This window comes from Pongo pygmaeus, chromosome 1 (genome assembly GCF_028885625.2).
Source record: "Pongo pygmaeus isolate AG05252 chromosome 1, NHGRI_mPonPyg2-v2.0_pri, whole genome shotgun sequence".
NCBI classification, from domain to species: Eukaryota; Metazoa; Chordata; class Mammalia; order Primates; family Hominidae; genus Pongo; species Pongo pygmaeus.
The window spans coordinates 97,634,563-97,657,207 of NC_072373.2; positions in this window are offsets into that span (position 1 = coordinate 97,634,563).

Here is a 22,645-nt window from a genome sequence, read left to right on the forward strand (position 1 = left end):
ATGACGAGTTAATGGGTGCAGCACACCAACATGGCACATGTATACATATGTAACAAACCTGCACGTTGTGCACATGTACTCTAAAACTTAAAGTATAATAAAAAAAATCCATCCAAGAATGATGTTTAAAATATCTCAAATCCACTCAGGGTAAATGCTGGCCATAAGCCACAGGCACTGCTGAATCACGGGTGCCTGCTGCCTCCCCATCCTGAGTTGAGCAAGTGGATGGCTGCATAGCAGGTGCTCAGTCAGTGCTGCAGAGCAGTATTTGAAGGCAGCACCAGGCAGGTAGTGCTGTGGAGTAGCCCTTAAAGGCAGCACAGTGCAGGGCAGAAATAATAATCTGGCACTCTGTGAGCCACATAGAGTCAAAATGGACAGCTCTTTATGTTTTCCCTCATAATACATCATTAATCATTAGTATTTAAAAATAGGGAGATTTTATTAAAGCTTCCAGAAATTCAGATTTTCTTCTGAAATAAAAAGATCTAGCATAGTTGAAGATACCTTCCATCATCCTGATTAGCAGCTGCCCACCTTAGATAGGGCATTGCTATAGTTTGGGTGTTTATCCCTTCCAAACCTCATGCTGAAATTTGACCCCCAGTGTTGGAGATGGAGCCTAATAGGAGATGTTTGGGTTATGGGGGAGGATCCCTCATGAATAGATTAATGCCCTCTCTGGTAGGGGTGGGGGTTAAGGTCTCGCTCTATTTGTTCCTGCAAGAGCTGGTTGTTAAAAAGAGCCTGGCACCTCCCTCACCCCTCTCATGCTTCCTCTCTCTTCATGTGATGTCTGCACAGCCTGCTCCCCTTCACTTTCTACCATGAGTGGAGGTAGCCTGAGTCCCTCACTAGAAGCAGATACTGATGCCATGCTTCTTGTTCAGCCTACAGAAATGTGAGCCCAATAAGCCTCTTCTTTTTTTTTTTTCTAAATTATCCAGCCTCACATACTCCTTTATAGTGACACATTTGGACTAAGACCGGTAAATATTTTGCCATTCTATAATTTTCCATTATTCTTTTCTATATTTACAATGTAATTCAGTGTAAGTTTCCTTATGTTATCTTACTTGTGCTTTTATTTTCCTTTGGTAAAATTAAAAGTGAAATAATCCTTCTACCTGGATTATTTCACTTGTTTATATCACCCTTCAACCCCTTTCAACAGAATCTTAAAAGATTCTGACCAAGCTTGTGAGCGGAGACTTTATTTAGTTTTAGACATATTTTGGGTTGAACCTGAGCTCTAGTAACTTACTAATGGTATGAAAGCTACTTAGTCTCCATGAGCCTCAGATTCATTATCTACTTCTAAAATTGAAAGGAGGAGGAGGAGGAAGAAGAGGGGAGATAACAGCAGGAGAAGAGAAGGAATTAGAAAATATTTTCTCCTACAGAGTGGGACAAAATCTTCACACTGGGGATCAAATATCAAAATGAGGTCTGGAAGGGATAAACATCCAAACTATAGCAATGCCCTATTAAAGGTGGGCAGCTGCTAGTAAGGATGATGGAAGGTACTTTCAACTATGCTAGGTTTTTTGACTTTAGAAGGAAAGCTGAATTTCTGGAATCTTAAATAAAATCTCCGTATTTTTAAATGCTAATGATTAATGACAATATTACGAAGGCAAAACATAAAGAGCTGTCCATCTTGACTCTATGTGGCTCACAGAATGCTCATTTATTGCTTCTGCCCTGCCCTGTGCTGTCTTTAAGGGCTACTCCACAGCACTACCTGCCTGGTGCTGCCTTCAAACACTGCTCTGCAGCACTGGCTGAGCACCTGCTGTGCAGCCATCCACTTGTTCAGCTCAGGATGGAGAGGGAGCAGGCACCCATGACCTAGCTGTGCATGTGGCTTATGGCCATAGGGTTGTTGTGTTAATTAAATGAGAAAACTAATCTAAAGTACTTAAAACTTAACTAGCCACTTCAGCAGAGTAAACAGACAACCCACAGAGTGGGAGAAAATCTTCACAATTTATATATCCGACAAAGGACTAATATCCAGAATCTATAAGGAACTCAAACAAATTAGCAAGAAAAAAACAAACAATCTCATCAAAAACTTGGCTGAGGACATGAATAGACAATTCTCAAAAGAAGACATACAAATGGCCAGCAAACATGAAAAAATGCTCAACATCACTAATGACCAGGGAAATGACCACAAGATCACAATGTGATACCACCTTACTCCTGCAAGAATGGCCATAATAAAAAAAGCAAAAAATAATAGATGTTGGCATGGATGTGGTTAAAAGGGAACACTTCTACACTCCTGGTCAGAATGTAAACTAGTACGGCCACTATGGGAAACAGTGTGGAGATTCCTTAAAGAATTAAAAGTAGAACTACCATTTGATCCAGTAATCCCATTGTTGGGTATCTACCCAGAGGAAAAGAAGTCATTATATGACCAAGATACTTGCTCATGCGTGTTTATAGCAGTTCAATTCGCAACTGAAAAAATATGGAACCAACCCAAATGCCCATCCATCAACAAGTGGATGAAGACACTGCAGTATATGTATATGATGGAATACTACTCAGCCATAAAAAGGAATGAACTAATGGCATTCGCAGTAACCTGGAGGGAATTGGAGACTATTATTCTAGGTGAAGTAACTCAGGAATGTAAAACCGAACATCGTATGTTCTCACTCATAAGTGGAAGCTAAGGTATGATGATGCAAAGGCATAAGAATTATATAATGGACTTTGGGGACTCAGGGGAAAGGATGGGAAGGGAGTGAGGGATAAAAGACTACAACTTGGGTTCAATGTATACTGCTTGGGTGATGGGTGCACCAAAATCTCGCAAATCATCACTAAAGAACTTACTCATGTAATCAAATACTTCCTATTTCCCAAAAACCTATGGAAATAAAAAATTTAAAAAATATGATAAATAAATCTGTCACTTCACAGTTAAAAAAACTTAATTAGCCACTTAGCTGTCTGGACTTTATTTTCCTCATATGAGGATAAAAGTGATAATACTGACTTTACCAGGTTGCCACAAAGAAACAATCAGATAATGGGTATGAAGGTGCTTTGTAACTCACAGTACATATGCCAACTATGTGCATGGAATCTGTCCCAGGGGGATGTCTGCCCAACTCAACATGATTTTGGATTCCTAGTTCTAGATCCCATCACTCATTCCAGAGGGGTCTCCAGATACCATTTAAAACTTGAGTAGGATCATAGATTTTCAGAATTTCATGGCAACAAGAAACCCCAGGAATTATCTGGTCCCACCTTGTCATTCTACAGATGAAGGGTATAAATCTCAGAGAGAGGAACCTATCTAGGGACCTGAAGCTAATGGCTGCCTTGAAGGGACTAGATTTCAGGTAGCCAAAGTCCCAGATCAGGACTCTTTCCACTTCCATAGTGATTTCTCTGATCACACACTTTGGCCAAGGTGCTATGAACTTGAATAGCCCTGGGACTATGTTCACTAAGAGGGTGGTCAGGAAAGCAGTGAACAACGAAAACTGAGAGCATAGATCAGCTGGCCTCAAGAGAATACAAATTATTGAATCCTAATGGCTATGTCTCTCTCACTCATCTCTTGATAGAATGTGAACTTTTTGAAGGGATAATCTCTGTCTTATTCATCTTTGTATCTGTGTATCCTGACATATAAGCCTGTTGATGGATAGATAGATAGATAGATGAGTGGAAGGAAGGGTATAAAATTAGGCTTGGTTCATGTATCCTTAATCACCAGAGTGACTTGGCATTGTCTCATCTAGAGATCAGAGTACTCCAACCCTTGTTACTTTTTGCTTCTTGCTTCTTATGAAGAGAAATGAAGGATAGGGGTGGGAGTAGAAAGAGCCTGAAAGTTAAGTCTTAGAGACGACAATGAGGTTAGCCCTTAGAGTTTTCAACACTATTTTAGAGACTGATTGTTAAGCTAGAAGCAAATGATTTGACTCCTGAAATTCTTCCTTCTCTTGTGTGTAAGGCTCTAGAATTAAAAAGTTGTCATTGCTTAAATAACTGGAACAAGTAATGAGATTTTCTTTTTCCAAGGTCCAGTTTCTGACAATGATCCATTCACACCATTTTTCATTCACCCTGGATGCTGGTTCCACCTTAACTTAACATACAGTCACCACACTATTCATTCTGCTTTGTACTTGCTTTCAAATACACCCCGACTGTTCCCCCATCTGCCCCTGCTGCATCTCAGGTCTTCATGACTTCCTACATGGTGCAATGATCTCTTAACTGTTTTTTTCTGAGTCCAGTCTTTTCTTCTTTCATTTAACTTACAAATAGCCACAAGAGTGATCATCCTAAAAATTAAATAAAATTAAAAACAAAGCTGATTATGTTATTCCCTTTGCTTCCCATTGTCCAGTGGAAAATGTTCAAACTCCTAAGCAAGACATACAAATCCTTTCATAAGCTGCCTCAGTTCTACCCTTCCAGCTTTACGTCCTCTCATCATCATTACCTCCCGACCCCCCTACCACTCCAGAGAGCATCAAAGGTGGCATGCATAGTGGCTTTCATTCTCTATGCATGCCTTGATATTTCACTATGTCAGATCTTTGCAAATGCTGCTTCTTCTGCCTGAAATGCCCTTTCATCTCCTACCCACATGTGGAACTATTGCTCATCATCTGAGACAACTACAATGTCACTTCCTTTGCAGTGTTCCCTGTCCACTAAGCCATGACTCAACTCTGAGCCCCGGCAGCAATTCAGACACACCCCTCATTGAAGTGATCATGTGTTTTGTGATTATTTACATTCCTGTCTTCTACACCACCTGTAAATTCCTCAGTGAAAATAAGTTTTGGTATGTAAATATTTGTATCCCAAAAGAGGTGTTGTGCTAATGCTTAGTGCTCATTTTACCTTGTTGATTAAACATTTCATTTTCATTTTTACAAATATACACATATCCTTACACATGCTTATATGCATATAAGCCTAGTATATGTATATCTTATGTTGCATTTTATGGATTGATTCATTTTATTATCTATTGAAATACAAAAAACAAATACATGATAATATGCAAAGGTCATATTAAAAACCACAATGGTAGCAAAAGGATCAATGATGATATATATGGATGGTATATTGTATATTCCCATATACAATATATATTATACACATAGCTATAGATAAAAGGATGTACTAAAGGCAGAGACTATCTCCAGAGAGAAGTCATTAATTTTAGGGAAAGATATTGAGGCTATTTAGATAAATGGGGGTATTTAGAAATAATTAATATAGGTTGAAATACATGTGGCTAGAAATATAATAATATAAATCTAGGAATAAATGATAAGTATGTAGTGATTTGTAAAATTGGTATGAACTATCAGAAGAGAGCTGAATATAAAGATATCCATAAAATTATTAACATACACTTAGAAACAATGGCATACAGGGCAAAAGATGAAGATGAAGTTACAAATTTAAATAAATACAGACGTGTAAGTGGAGCAAATTAGGAATGAGAAGATCACATGAAAGAGATCGTGAGGCACAGGAATAGCAGGATACATTAATCAACAAAAAGGTGGAGGCAACTTGGAAAGCACACATAAATCTGGAGATAATTCACTGAGGACTTGCTCTATTACTGTCATTTAGCTAGGGAGCTGAATTATGTTAACTCAATTTTTCAAACAACCCTGCAGGGTACCTATCATTATCATTATTTATAAAAAAGAGAGAACAAAGGCTCAAAGATGAAGTAATTTGTTGTAGATAACAAGCTTGGAAACAGCAGAACCAGGATTTATAGCCAAATGATCTGGTGAGAGAGGCCTCTGAAAGTAGATATACAGTGAGGTGAAGTTATCTTGAGTTAGAGATACAGAGATGCACTCAATGTTTTATTAAACTATGAGATTATTTTCAGGAGTTATGAACCTTTGAGACCCTGGATTTTCATTTGAAGGAATTTAATGATATCTTGATCCTGAGAGCTAGGACATCCATACTTGCCCTCTGCTCCAAAGATAAGTGTTTTCAACAGATTCAAGAAGAATCTTTTCCCTTGTATCATTTCACAATCTTTCCACTTTCGTCTCCCTCCCATCACTGTAATAGACATATATGTCCTGGGACTCATCTCCAGCATGAAGGTGGTATTTGTCATCTGAGGTATCTTCCAATATTTCAGTATGAATGCTTAGTACCTTGTGACTTCTACCTTCAAGCATTGAAGAAATCAGCATTTTACCTGAGTGCTATTGAGCTTTCCTCCTTAAGCCCAGCTCTGGTAGATCAGACACATATCTAAACTGCATAGTACCTATGTGTCAAGTAGGGTAAAGGTGAAAAATAGTATCACAGGTTTTCATCATATGACTGTTAAGTAGATTAAGAGACAAGGACACCCAAGAGCTGTATTAGGAAGAACAAAGTTGACCAGCCATGGTTACTTATGCCTATAATCCCAGCATTTTGGGAGGCCAAGGTGGGGGGATTGCTTGAGCGTAGGACTTCAAGACCAGCCTGGGCAATATTGGGAGACCCCCTTCTCTACAAAAAATAAAAACATTAGACATGTGCAGTGATGCATGCCTGTAGTCCTGGCTACTTGAGAGGCTGAGGTGGGAGAATCACTTGAGCCTAGGAGCTCAAGGCTTCAGTGAGCTGTGATCACACCATGGCATTTCAGCCTGGGTGACAAAATTAGACTCTGTCTCAAAACCAACAAAAAAAAGTAAAATAAAACAAAAAAACAAATAAATAAAATAAAGAAGAATAAAATTAATACTAAGCAGAGAGGAAGAGTTTCCCAGTGCTGTCTGCAGCCACCTTTAACAGGGGCATTAAAAGATTGAAGAGAAAGCACAATAAGGATAGTGATAGAGAACACCAAATAGATGCATAGGGAGAGAGAAGGAGAGGCTGGAGCTGGGAATGTATAACCAGAGAATGTAGAGAAGCAAGGGAAGTAGAACTATATATCTACTTCAATCCTTCTTCACATTTTGCAAATTTGATGTTGTCTCAGTTCAGTTAAAGGAAATATATGTATGTTTCATTGGCAGGATAAAAATGAGGGTAGGCAAGTTATATTCTTGCTTGTACAGATAATTAAAGTTTCTATACAGCTCACTATCTTACAATGCTCATTTTACTTAAACAATAATATTTTAAGCCTAATGTGAAGCTAAATCAACCACTTGTTGAAATCATAGGAAACTCTCAGACCATCATCACATTTGGTGAATGGAGAGCCTTGCTTAATCACATGTTGAGTCTCAAAGAATGTTAGCAGTATTGCTGGGTTATCAATATCCAATGATCTAGAAAACAACAAAGGGGGCTCAATTATTGTCAAGGATACACCAAATGCCAAGTAGTCTTTGGTTACTTAGAAGCCTTAACCTACATCTAACTCCTCAAAATTGCTCCCAATGTAGGTTGGTGCTTCATTCACTTTCATTTCTCAAAATTCTTTCCTTTGTTAAGAACACTGTCTCCTCACTCATTCCTATTCCCATTGTACGCCAAACTCCTGCCAATATTGTAGGACCTACTGGTATTGCATTTCTATGCTGATGTGTCTGTTTTCTACACTAGATAATGAACCTCTTGATGGCAAAAGACTGTGCCCAGAAGAAAGCTGGCTTCCTAAAACTGCTCATTAAATGTTTGCTGAATGACATAATAAAATCAGTGATAAGCCCCAGAGGACAATGAAAATAATTGGTTATTTGATAGATAATAGGAATGACTTCAGCAGGCGTTAAGTTGGCTAGAAAAAAGATGACTTTCACGCCTGTAATCCCAGCATTTTGGGAGGCTGAGGCAGGTGGATTACCTGAGGTCAGGAGTTTGAGACCAGCCTGACCAACATGGAGAAGCCCTGTCTCTACTAAAAATACAAAATTAGCTGGGCATGGTGGTACATGCCTGTAATCCCAGCTACTCAGGAGGCTGAGGCAGGAGAATCTCTTGAACCTGGGAGGCAGAGGTTTCAGTGGGCCGAGATTGTACCATTGCACTCCAGCCTGGGCAATGAGAGCGAGCCTCCATCTCAAAAAAAAAAAGACATTTCAGTTATTAAATAGAATGTAATGATATAGATTAACTTTTTATGTTTGAATTATTTGTTTGCTGTGAGTTTCAAAGAAAAACTGACTTTCAGTTTAGGATTTAACACTTTATTAAATATATTTTTGCCTAAAGTTAATTTATTACTATAAAATTTATTAATTGATAATAAATATATTTAATTAAAATAAAGAATACATTAGAAGTTATCTGGCCTCCAGCAAAATCACTTGAATTATCTGGGACTCAGTTGGTCTAAATAAATTCTAAAATTACTTCTGGTCCTAATATTAGGTTCAAATTAGAGAGACAAAAATTGAGTTAGAAAGAGAGAGAGAAAGAGAGAGGGAGAGAGAGAGAGAGAGAGAACTATAGATTGAGGAAGAACAATGAAAGAAATAGACATAAAGCTGTGAAAATAGACTATCATCATTAGACATGCATGTAGAAAGATGAGAAGAGAAATTTGTGCAATAAGATTATATAGAGTTGCCTGTAAGAATATACAAATGAAATTAAGATAAAAAAATATGATTCCTCACATCATACACAGAAAGTTACTCAAAATAGATTATATACCTAAATGTAAAAGCTAAAACTATAAAACTCTTAGAAGAAAACACAGGAGTAAATCTTCATGACATTGGGTTAAGCAATAGTTTTTTAACTACAATACCAAAAACACAAGTGACAAATAAAAAAATAGAAAAATTGAATTTAATAAAATTAAAAACTTTCAAATTGCAAATGATACCATTAAAAAATGAAAAGATGACCCACATAATAAGAGAAATATTTGCAATTCATATACCTATAAAGTGCCTTTTATCTAGAATATGTAAAAACTCTTGAGATTCAATAATAAGAACATAATACAATTTAAAAATGGGCAATGGATGTGAATAGACAGTTCTCCAAAAAAGATATACAAACAGCCAACAAGCACACGAAAAGTTGCTCAACATCATGGGTCATTAAGGAAATACAAATTAAAACCATAATGACATACCACTTCATACCCACTAGCATTATTATAGTCAGAAAAAATAGACAAGAACAAGAGTTGGGGAGGATGTGGAGAAATGGGAACCATTAATACACTGCTGTGGGGATGGACATGGTGCAGTCACTGCGGAAAACAATTTGACAATTCCTCACATAGTTAAACATAGAGTACTATATGATTCATTAATCCCACTCCTAGCAAAAATGAAAATTCCATGCAAGCAAAATGAAAATGTATATCCACTTAAAAACTTGCACATGAATGTTTCAAAGCAGCACTATGCACAATAGCCAAAATGTGAAAACAACCTATGCATCCATCAACTGACGAATGGGTAAACACAACATGGTTAACCTATATGAGGGAATATTAATTCACCATAAAGAAGAATAAAAATCTGATACAGGCTCCAACGTGGTTGAACCTTGAAAATGTTATGTTCAGTGAAAGAAGTCAGTCACAAAAGACCACATACTGTATGATCCCATCTATATAAAATATCCATAATAGGCAAATTTGTAGAGATGGAAAATAGGGCTTGGGGGAGTGGGGTGTGACCACTTCGGCTACAGGATTTCTTGGGGTGAGGAAAATATTCTAAAATTAGATTGTAGTGATGATAACACAGCTCTGAGAATACACTAAAAACATTGAGTTGTGTACTTTAAATAAACTGATATGTGAATTATCTCAATAAAGATTATATATGTGTGTATACATATGTGCATATACATATATGTTGTATGCATAAGTACATATATATCTACACACACACATATATACACACATCTGTTGGAATATATCTATAAATCTTGGTGAAACCTAAATTACATTTATGAACCATAGAATCACAAACTCCTTGAGATCCAACCTCTCTGCCATACTAATTCCCTCTAAAAGATGGGATAAGCCTCTGTTTGAACCTCAGTTAGGTATCTTTCCCAAGCGTGCTGGGGATACTAATCACCTACATTGACATGTTCACAAGAGGTCAACCCATAATCCGGGAAAATTGTGTATTTCCTTTGGTGATTACTACATTTTAAAGGTCTTCCCTATTAATAGTCATTATCTTACACACTCTACCTGGAATAGAAAAGATCTTAGTTTATGAAGTGGAGCTTATTCAGTCTAGTTCACTCAACACATATTTACAGATCACCTACCAGGTTCCTCACATTGGATTAAGAATAGTCACCATCATTTACTCCAGAAGCACTCCCTGAGCATGTATTCGCTGCATCTTCCCCAGGGATCTTACAGTCTAATAAGGAAAGCACAAAGATACACAGACAAGGCACTACCTTCCAAAGACTTTACCATCCACTCTGGAGAAACAGCCACGCATATAAGCAGTGAGTGAGAGGATGGGCTGTGAATCTCCAATTATGAAGTTGGGTAGCCCATAGCACAAAAAGGCCAATGTGTGGGGCAGGATTTCCAGATTTAGCAAATAAAAATACAAGATTCAGATAAATTTGAATTTTAGATAGACTACAAAATTTTTTACTATATATGAGTCCATGGGACACGAAGAGTTAAGAAAGATATTTCAATACTAATAATGATGAAAGGATGATGGTGATAATGGTGAGGATACTGATTCAATCATTCATTCATTCATGCAAGTATTCACTCAACAAATATTTATTAAGCATTTACTAAGTAAGAAGAACCATGCTATGCCCTGTGGAGACAGTGGTAAGATATGCAAACTATTAAATACAATTCCAGTGCTGAATGAGTGTTTGGTCAGCAGGACAAACCCAAGGGTCACAGAGACAAATAGCCAATGATAACCTTGATTAATATTTGACAGGAGAGGTCCACAGAGCAGCAAAACTCCCTAGGGCTGGGTGCACAGGACAGGGGAGGGCCAGAGAGGGCTTTCCTGAATAAGTGGCTATGGGGCTGAGATCTGAAGGATAAGTAGGAGCAAAGGAGTGGGAAGAGCATGCTAGAAAGGGAACTCCATGTGCAAGAGGAGTGTGTGGGGGGCAGGAGGGATCATGGCACCTTCACAGAACTGAAAGCAGCCAGTGTGGTAACAGCAGGCGGAAGGGGCCAGTTGGTGCCTGGTTTTAAGAACCAGGTCTATGTCCTTAGACTGATAGCAACTGTTTTAGGTAGAGGCGTAATAGGACCAGTCTCCAGGTGCCCTGTGAGGGATGGTGTTGGGAAGTTGAGCGGAAACAAAGAGACAGGGATGGAGGCTATTTGTTTCAACACAGGAAATGAATCATTGACCCTACACTAGCACTAGGCACCATCAGACATAATACTCTCTTGTTTGAATCTCAAGAAGCGAAAACCGCAGTTAGGAGGCTGAGTGGCCCAAGGAAACAGCAAAGTCTCCAAGTCAGACACATCTGCGCTTACCCTGTTGCTTCCTTCCAGCCAACTGTGTGTCACACCAAGTCACATGCTCTCTCTCAGCCTTTTTAGTTTCATCATACATACAATGTAAAGAATAGCTGCCTCATAGGTGGTTGTAAAGGCTAAAGAAAAGATATGTGAAGAGTCAAGCCATGAATAAGCCCTCAATAAAGGTAATTATCATTATTGCCATTATATTATTATTATTGCTTAATTGTAGCCATTTTTGTTACATCATGATGCCACCTAGTGGAAAAATAATCATTTCGGAAATAGCTTACAATGAGCCATAATTATTTGGAGTATGAAATCACATAGGCTGATCATGTGACATGAGGTGTGATTGAAAGGGAAACAGACGGGAGCTTCAGGCTAAGGTTCCAGCTCTTGTATGCACTCTCCAGGTGGGCGCTCCACATCTCTGTCTTCATCTCTCAATTCTGTTGGTTTTGTTTTTCTTGTTTATTTATCAAAGAATGCTATAAAAATAAAACGGAATAAATACTACAATTTTCTGTAAATTAATATGTCAACATAAGCATAGGACAGTCTTCCCCTAGACACATGTGGCATTTGTAGTCCCTAACCCTGGGACTGGCAGAAGGGAAGCAGGTGCTATTTCCAGATTACATGATGAGGTCACTCTGAGGTTGTCTGGACAAAGCAGTGTGTTTTCCGGGATGTCTGGAGACTGAGTTGGGCCACCTTTCCTGGAAAACACTAATCAGCTTGGAGGAGTGGGTTACTGGGGAGGCAGTGTGTGTGTGTGTGTGTGTGTGAGGATCAAGAACAAGGAGCAGGTGGTACTGGAAAAAGAAATTTTATGTGATTTAGGATCTGATGTTCCACAGAGGGGTTTTGCAGGGGCATGGGGTTAGGAGCTCGGGGAGTTTGTACAGAACACAGGGTTGAGTCCTCTAAGAAGAGTTTGTCTTAGCATCTCTAGCACCACAAGAGAAGAAAGAATGTGAGGGGAGGAAAGCTCAGAAAGGGAGGTCCATGTTTAGTTGGGTCCTCCCATCACTGCTCCTCTGCAGAAAGGGCCCAGGTCAGCAGCAACCCCTACAGCTGTGGCAGCAGCCAGAGCCCTTAGTGGGCTCACACTCACAGCAGTCAGGGTTCTAGGTCTGGTGTCAGTGGAAGAGATGGCCTGTGGTGGCTCAGTCAGCAGCCACCAATCGGAGCTGCAGCAGCCCCCAGAGCTGGGGCCACAGCAACCCCCAGAGCTGACACTGCAACAGAAAAAGACTGGAGGGACACATGGGGCTGGGCACTGGGGTGCCTCACTTAGAAGTGAGGCATTTGGAGGGCACTTGAAAAGGGGCTGGCACTGTTGCTGGTTTTAATGTCAAGACATGTTGGGAAAGGTTCAGTCAACCTGAAAGAAAAAAAAGAAATCAGTGCACAATATCAAGAACTATTATTTTTTTCTCCTGGATTTCATAGAAACCTACACCCTACAAAAAGCTGGTTCATGAACCAACTTCTACAAAGGAATTTGGAAACTGACTTGGAGGAAAGTAAGCCTAATAAATACTCTCCCTGTCTTCAGTCCACTTTGCCTCAACTGAGGTATTCTGGCCTTCTCCCTCCATGCCCTTCAAAGTCAGCCCTACATAAGCCTTCTTGTCCCCAAGGGAAACAAGGTAGTTTAGTCATTTTCTGACTCCTAAATGCAGGGATTTCTGGTGGGAGGATGACATATCCAAGAACATTCATTTTCCAGTAAATAAATTGGAAGGAAGCACTACTAAAAACCACAATGCCTGTAGGTTTCAGCATCCTTCCCCTCCTCCCTGGCCCCCAGTGATGCCTTCGTCTTTGCCTGCCTTCTTCTGTCTCTCTTTTCACACAGTCCTATTACCCCTGGAGCCGTCTTTGCCAAGCACTCACATGGCTCAGTGGAGGATGCAGGAGCTGTCAGTAATAATTGACAAGGCTAAGGACTGAGAAGCCCTGCACTGGAGCCCTTCTATCCTGGGCCTGGTGTCTCCATGGGAGTGAGGCGCAGCCTGTGTATGCAGAACAGTCACTTTTACAACCTGGGAGCAGGATGACTCTTGTCACACTCCTAGCCCTTAGGCTCCAGGATCTCCCTGGACAGAGGCCAAGAGGAATCCCAAGAACCAGAGATGGCCCAGGTATCTGCTCCACAGGCCTGCTGCGAGCCAGCCATTCCACCTTCATGCACTCACTCATTCATTAATTCTGTAAATATGTATTATCTGTCTTGGGCTTTGGTTTTGTAAGATGCTCTTGTCATAAATATGAGCCAAGTTGCCTTGAGGACATAAATGTAAACAATGCACTGTGAAACATTCTATTATGTGCTGTAAGAGGGCAACATGACCCAGCGATGGGCTCCTAAAAACTTTTACACCAGGACAATGTCATGTCCATTTGTATGTCTTTCTGCTCTTCCACATGGATAGCATGTTGAAGGCAGAATCTATACTAGACTTTATTCATCTTCATGTCTCTAGGAATAACCATAAACACAGAGGGTAGCCTTGAAGAATAAATGAGTTAAAGATTGACTGACTGAATAAAAGGATAAATGATTGGCTGCTTTATGTGTCTTAGGATAACATTCTTTGGGCTTCAGAAGTGCCCTGAAGAACGGCACACACTAGGTTAAATGAGACATGACCCTTGGATGTGATTATCTGTCAATGCCTCTGTAATACTCCATTAACTGTTAATCCATTAACAGTCCTACAGGGATACCATTCAGATGGGATATGATGATGTACAAGCAGGTCAAGAAAGGGAGTGAAGCTCAGGTCACTGATTAGGGAAGAAAATCCAGGGGGCAGTGAAGCAGGGACTAGGAGACAGCCTAAGGCATTATAGGGTCATGGTGGGTCAGTGCTATGAGAAGCTGTGGGGGTGTAGAGGGGGAAGTAACAAATGCTGCCATTTGGTCACAGGAGAGTCCACTGGACTTTGCTTTAAGGGAGAGAGTACAAGGGTAGAGAATACTGTGATATGTGAAAATCCATATTCTTGCCTTATTGATACATCTGAAACTAGAGACAAAATGACTTAATTTTGCAGATAGTTAATTTGTTCCACCTTGGCAGAGGCACTCTACTAAGTATTCAATATACAAGGATAATTATTCCTTTCCTGAAGGATTCACAGGCCAGTGTGGAAGACAGAGGAATACACAGGTAATTTCTGTTAGATAAGCCCTGAGAGCCACTGGAGTGTGGAGGGTGCATAATTCTGCCTGGAGCATGACATAGTGACCTGGCTGATGCCAGGAGCAAGGAGGAGGGCACCACAGTCATTAGGACCAAAGAGGTCCCAGGACCCCAGACTTTCTTAGTCGGACAGCATGAACACTGCATAGAATGGTCAGCATTAGCCAAAGAGAAGGCAAATATTAAGGAAAAGCGGTGCATTGTTATTAAAGATAGAGAAAATTCTATGAAGCAGATGATCCCCATTGTCAAATGTTCCAGTGAGCCCACTCCATTTGGCTGTTTGGACATTAATTGTGACCTCAGAGAGTCTGATTTCAGAGACGTAGAGCAAAAGTCATGATTTAATCTTTCTGTCAATGAATGGGCTTAAGTGATACAAAATCAAGAGTTAGAAGACAACTTTATAAGGACTTAGAAAGGACAAATATGAGAAAACCACTCCTGAGAATTAAGAAAACAAAAATCTATTGGGACATAAAGCAGTATTCAATTGAGTGTCAAAAATGTGGAACTTACTGAAAGAATTTCAGATGTTTACAAAGGAAGTGAATAATAGGGCTGGACCAGTTAAGGGAGGTTTGCTCAAAGGATCAAGGTCACTGATGGGAGTGGCCGTGATCACAGTGATGATGTTCTTGTTAGTGATGAAGGTAAGTTTAACCATGATGGTGATGGCAAAAGAGCTTCACTGCATGAAATAAATGTATTCCTGAGGGCTTTGTGTTACAATGATGGCCGTGGTATTATAAAAAATATGTATTTGGACTTTGTCCCTAATTCCTGACCCACAGCTCCTAAAACCCTTGGCAGTGAAACCCTTTTCGTTTCTCATAACAAGCCTCTTTAGGCCACATCTGAGTTTATGCTAATGAGACGACTTGTGATGGACCCCCTAGATAGCTTCAAGATTGAGGGTTGGTCACCAGAAAGGCCAAACACATGATTAGAGAGTAGGAACTTTCAGCCTCACCAATAGCTGGTGATTTACTCAATCATGCCTACATATGGACCTCCATGAACACCCCTGAAGGACAGGTTCCATAAGCTTCTGGCTACCAACCTAGAACATACTAATTTTCTGGAAGGATGGTGTACCCAGAGAGGACTTAGAAGCTCTGTGCCTCATATCCATACATACATCGCCTTATGCATCCCTTCCATTTGACTGCTACTGAGGTTCATTTGTTTTATAATAAACCAGTAATCATAGATAAAGCACTTTTCTGAGTTCTATGAGTCAGTCTAGCAAATTATTGAGCCTGAGGAGGGGGTCATGGGAACCTCTGAGTTTGTAGTCATTTGGAAACCCCACCTGCAGCTGGCATCTGAAGTGGGGGCACTCTTGTGAGACTGACTCCTTAACCTGGGGTGTCTATGCTAGCTCTGGGAGTTAGTGTCAGAATTGATTTGAATTGTTGGACACTCAGTTGGTGTTGAAGAATGCAGAATTAGTGCAGAAGACAAACATGTATTTGATGTTGAAAGAAAACCATCCAGCTATCCTAAACTCATTTCATCCTCACAACAGCCCTATGGTTAAGGCAACTATTTTAATCCTCTTTTTACAAAGTCTATACTAAAGCACAGAGAAGTTAGTAACTTACTTCAAGGTCACACGACCAGAATTTTATTGAGATAATATATAGATTTCTAATTCATTTGTATCACCAATGAAAAATCATTCTCAAAGATGTCATAAAACACTTAAAATGACCTGTGTAAGTAAAAATAATTATTCATTTATATAAAAATATTCTTAGGCAGTGGACTGAGTGTCATTTGGTTTAGTGAAATTTCAGCCTCTTCTTGGCCTAAGCACACCCATAGAGACAGAACTAACCATACAGAAAGATGCCCAAAGCACAGGCAGAGCCTGAGAAGTCCTGCAGTGAGGAGACTCAGCTAGAATCACAGCCATACTGGCTACTGTTTGATATCACTTTATACCTCCCTTGCAATGCAAATAAAATCTCCTTCTTCTGGAAGAGAAGCCTGTGGTTATTTATTTATTTATTAGGAAGCCTTAAGCAACATTGCTTCCAGGGAGGAGAAGAGCTCCATCACCATGGGTCAAAGACTTTGTGTTTGTTAAGGACTGCAGGCTGCTGTCCTATGTTTCTCCCATAGGGGCTTCTTGGCTCTTCTCCTGGGACATCTTCATAAGGAGCTGACACATAAGCTGTGTATCTGGTGGTTGTCCCCTTCAGATATTCTCAGTTATGTCCAGTGGGACCTCTAAATCTCCAAGTGAGAGCATATAACACAGCACAGGAGTTGATCACATTGTGGTCACTAGGGATCCCAGTATTTCTCTGATTTTTTAATGAGAGGAATATGATTAAGTGGAAAAGTACTGAACTCCAAATATTCCCTGGGGAGCAGCAATGAGTCACAAAGAACACCCAGAGATCCTGACACTGGAGCAATGGAGGATGCAAGGTCTGGGACTGACGAGTTTAAACTTGCATTTTGGAAAGGTTATGAAGGTTGCATTGTGAAGAGCAGATTGGAACAATGTAGGACTAGGCCAGGACTAGGACAGTTAAGACTTGGACTCAGTAACAATGAAGATGGAGAAAAGTAGAGGGATGTAAGACATAGCATCAGTAGGATTTGGTGTTTGATTGTTTAGATTAGGGATGGGTTACACGACATTAAAAAAAAATTAGGGTGTTTTTGAGTTCAAAAACGAGCAGATAATGACGCTATTTACTAAGTTGGAAATCAACAGAGAGGAGGCTTGTTGAATGGGGAGCTGGGTGTTGAATTTCATTTTGTAAGCTTTGAATTTGAGATTAGAATGGAATTTTTGGTGAAATCTAATAGACAGCTAAATGTATCAATCAGGAGATCAGGAAACACACATGGACTTCATATGTTGACTTGGAAGTCACTCAGGCAAAAAACACCTCTTGAGAATCCACAGTAAGCCCATTCTAGGTACTGGAAAAACAGCAGCTGGCAAGAGGAGAGCAAGGTCCCTCATCGCATGAAGTTTATGTTAAAGTGGAGAGAGCTGAACAAACGAAAAGTAAATAAATAAAAGACCATTTGTCAGTGATAAAATAAAGCCAAGTGAAGTGATTGAGAGTGACGCGGAGCTATTTTAATTTCAATGATCACTGAGGACTCTCTGAGAAGGGACTCCTTGGCCATCAGCATGGTGATGTTAACTGATGCCAGAGTAGAAGAGATTGCCCAGGAGAAAGAGGGAAAAGAGAAGACACGGGGCAGGTGGTGAAAGGCTCAGACGCTGACAGAGACCTAGTCTTGCTCTTACTGTGTGAATTTGGGGAAATTATTTAACTTCTGAATCTCAATTACCTAATCTATAAAATTAATAGAGGATCAAAATAATATATTTTAGAGAGTTGTGAGAATTAGCAAAGAAGACTTTGTATGTTAACGCATATAACACACTGTTTGAAGAAAAATAGGACCTTAGATGTATAGTATTGGAGAAATAAGAATATTTGGACCAGGACACATGGTTATCACTGCTCCAGGCATGATCTCCTTAATCGTTAAGTTGGTTAATCTACCAATATGTGGACTCACTCATTCACTTGAAAATTTTAACAATATACAAAGAACAGAAATCCACCAAAATGAAAGCCAGGATCTTGACAATAACCTACCTCCAACCACATGGCCCAGCTCCCCCTCCCACCTCCTGCTCCTCTCTACCCAAAGGATGGGTGATTCTAAAACAAGGTTTTATCCATACCTTTTCTTTTCATACAGTTTATTTGTAACCATATGTATACCAAGCCTAAAAGAATATGCTTTGCTGTTTTGAAATTTATGAATAGGCTATTATGTTGTAGATAATCGTTTTGGAATTTCTTTTTTCATTTACTCATATATTGTTTTGTGTTGATTTAGTTCATTCATTTTGAATTTAGAATCTCAGCACACTGAGTGAATATCTAGTAATGAACCATGTACCTTTCATGTAGGAGGCATTTGGCTTGTCCCCAGATTTTACTATTTTGAGGAGTGCTAGCAGTTTCAAATTTTTCACTTCATATCAGCTGTTAGAAATATTATCATAGTTGTTATAATGAGAAAAGTATAGCAGAATAATAGATATAACACCAGAGAAAATGCACAGGCACCCAGAAGAGGATGGTCACCCCAACCGGCAACTAGAAAGCCAAACTGAATCTCTCTGAATGCGGGAAATGTCAACCCAGGGTTTTCTACCACACCATGTGAAGGGAGACTGGCCACATGACCCACACTCTTGAGCCAGCCTTCTGCCTCCAGCCAGGACAGGGCTGGGCCCCACATAGCTAATGTTGACCTATGGAGAGATGCAGTGAGAGGCTGGTGAGGCTTAGTAGGGAGGAATTTATTATGTTGAAGAAGATTGAGCCTGCCCATCTGGAGTAATATTTAGAACCTTCCTCATGAAGATTTCAGCATCTCAGAGTCCAGGACGAGGAAAACAAGAAAAGGAGGGAGGAGCAGCAGCAAGGCTGGGTAGGTCTTCCACATCTTACTTCCTCCAGTACTGCTTGTATGAGGTCTTCATGGCCCAGGTCAGCAGCAGCCCCCAAAGCAGCAGCAGGAGCCCCCAGAGCTGTGGCAGCAGCCAGAGCCCCCAGACAGCTGGCTGCTGCCACTGCCGCAGCAGTTAGAGCTCTGAGGTCAGTGTCAAAGGGGCCAGTGGGGCTTGTGGTGGCTCAAGCAGCAGCCACCACCCACAGAGCTGCAACAGCCCCCAGAGCTGGAAACACAGCAGCCCCTGGAGCTAACTCTGCAGCAGGAAGAGACTGGAGGTGGACATGGGGCTGGGCACTTAGGGGGATATTTTGGGGGACACTTGGGAGGACACTTAGGAGTACACTTGGGAGGGCATTTGGGGATACACTTGGGAGGAGGCTGGCACTGCTGTTGGCTCTGCTGGCGGGACATTTAGAGAGGAAGTCAGGAAACCTAAGGAGAAATTGCATAAGCCATTAGCACAAATGTCAGGCAGATATGTATGTTGTAGACAATGAATTTCATTGAATCCTCACTCCCAAACAAGATATTTTGTGAAGATGATCCACAAATTGAATCTGGAAACTGATATGAAATGAAATTGAGTGCAAGAAAAGCTTTCCGTCTTGTGTTTGTTTCTTTTTTTTCCCCCAGTGAAAAATGCTGACCATCTTTCTGCATGAGCTCCAAAATCAACCCCATAGAAGGCTTCCTAACTTGGAAACACAGCTGGCCATATGTTTAGAAACAATCCTTTAATGGATCAGTCATTCTTCTGCAAGTCAGATGGGTGTCTCTGAGAACATTTATTGGAAGAGGATTAGAAGGAAAGAGATCAGAGGCGTAAACCTGAGCCCCTCAATTCCTGTGACTACTCTTGCTTTGTTCCTTCTCCTCTTCCTCTACCCCACTGCTCATGATGCATTTCTTCTTGTTACTCTCCTTCCCTAAGTTAGACATTCACAGTCCCATGGTCTGCTTCTGGCACGTATTTAGCAAACCGAGAGAAGTGGAGGGAGGTTGTCACTAACAAGGATACATAAAAACAAGCCCAGACCTAGGTCAACTGAAGGTTGAAGAATTCTCACACTTGTCCCTCCAAACCCAAGTGACTTATTCCTCTCTCCCTGCCTTTTTCTGCCCTCTCTCCATGCATTTCTGTCTGGCACCCATGAATCACCATCCAGAGCCTTCTTTGCAAAGCACTGACCTGGTTAGTGGAGGAGCAAGGGCTGTCACTAACAAGGCTAAGGACTGAGGACCCTGGCACTGGAGGCCTTTTATCCTGGAACTGGTGTCTCCCTGGGAGTGAGGCACATCCTGTATATGCAGAACAATCACTTTCATTGCCTTAGAGGAGGATGAATTCTTCTCACACTCCCAGCCCCAGGGCTCCAGGATTTCCCTGGACAGGAGCCAAGAGGAATCCCACAGGCTAGGGACTACTCCATACACTCTCCATAGGAATGCTGCAAGCCAGCCATTCCACCTTCATACAGTCACTCATTCATTATTCCAATAAATATGTATAATCTGTCTTGGGCCCATAATTTTGCCAGATATCAATGACACAGATGATGTAGATTGCTCTGAGGACGTTATGGTCCCAGAGTACAAATGTGTAAACAATGATTTGTAAGTTTTTGTACCATGTGATCTTGAACTCTTGTTCAGGTCTCATACAGCATTTCCCCAAGGTGGTTTTACAGTCTTTGTACATGTCTGTCCAATCTATGAACAGTATGAAAGTACGGCATGTTTTGTTAGCCTCCATATCCCATGTGCTTTGTACAGTATCTGGCACAATAAACATAGGAAAAAGATTAAACAGCAGGAAAGAGGAAGGAAGATGTTTAGAAAGCACTGAGGCAGATACTCAGGCCATAATGGTGCAGCCTCTTGGCTCTTAGAATCCCTTGTATGAAAATAGATTCCCAGGAAGGTATAGTGTTATTTCACTAACACAGAATACTAATTCCTGAGAAATAAGTTATTTCAGAGCATAGCTCTGTGGAAATGAGACCAGTTTGGCAGAAGGTGGACCTAGAAGAATCCACGTGATTATGGAAGTAAAGGCTTTGGGGAGCCTAATGGCCCCTAGAGGGCAGTGGGCACATGCAGGGCTGGTGTTGCCATCAGAGGAGGGAGGGGGCTTGAAATGTGAATAAGTTAGAATAGAGACAGATATTATGTTGAACTTGGAAGTTCTAACAGACTTTTTATTTGGGAGTTGAAGGTAAGGGCTGAAAGTGCTTGAGAATTAGAATAATTGCATTATTGAGCATGTCTCTAGGTAGATACCTTACAGAGAAGGGAAATAAAATAAGACATAAGTAGATTTAAGTTGACATTGATTGCACCTACTGGTTAGTAAACACATGGTTAAATTAAATTACTGTGAATAAGGAGTTAGCACTAACTTAAGGAGCTCCTATTGTAGTTAAGGTGCTTTTTTTTTTTTTTTAATAGAACAGAGCTATACTGTGATAGGGTTTTGCCAGGGCTCAGTATAATAGGCAGATAGAGGAGAGTGTCACCTAACACAAACTGGATTGCCTCCTTGGTAATTAAATAACCACCGAAGACATGCAAGTGGAGAAGGTTACTAAAAAAGAGTATGCATGCTAAGAGAAAAAAAAAAAAAGACAAAAAAAGAGATAGAACCAGGCACAGAACCTTAGGGGTATTCCAACTTTTAGTGGGTAGGCAAAGGAGATGTAAAAATTAAGGAGTCTAAGAAAGAAAGTTGAGGCATATAGCTGGAAAAATAAAGAGAAGATCATGGTATTTTGAAAAAAAAATGGGAAAAGAAATTTCAATAAAGGACATTATCTTACATTATCAAATGCTAGGGAGACAGAATCCATAGCGACATTGGAAACAGTAGTTTCATAGTGAGGGCTAAAACTGCCTTATAATAATTTTGGAAAGAAACAGGAGAGACAAGCAGAGATCACTATTTCAAAGAGTTTAAGAGATAGATAAACAACGAATTTTTTAAAGATGGAGAAATCACTATTTCTATATGCAGAAGTAAGGTCACAATAGCAAATTGTCCATGTGATGTGTGATGTTGATTTAAAGAACTACAGCAGTTCAGAGAGATTGGTTTTTAAGAAAAATCCTTGAATTTTTAAATAAAAATCTCTAATTTTAAGGGCGGGGGTTTTAAAGAAAGAGCTACTTAAAAGCCAATGACAATTGATGAAAGTGATGATGATACTGACCCTAATTATACCTCTGGTCAAGAGAAGCTTGAGCTGACTTTAGAGACACAGAAGGTTGAAAGAAAAGAGGGAGCAGGGCACAGTGGCTCACGCCTGTAATCCCAGCACTTTAGGAGGCCGAGGTGGACAGATCACGAGGTCAGGAGTTCGAGACCAGCCTGGCCAACATGGTGAAACCCTGTCTCTACTAAAAATACAAAAATTAGCTGGGTGTGGTGGCAGGTGCCTGTAATCCTAGTTGCTGGGGAGGAAGAGGCAGGATAATGGCTTGAACCCAG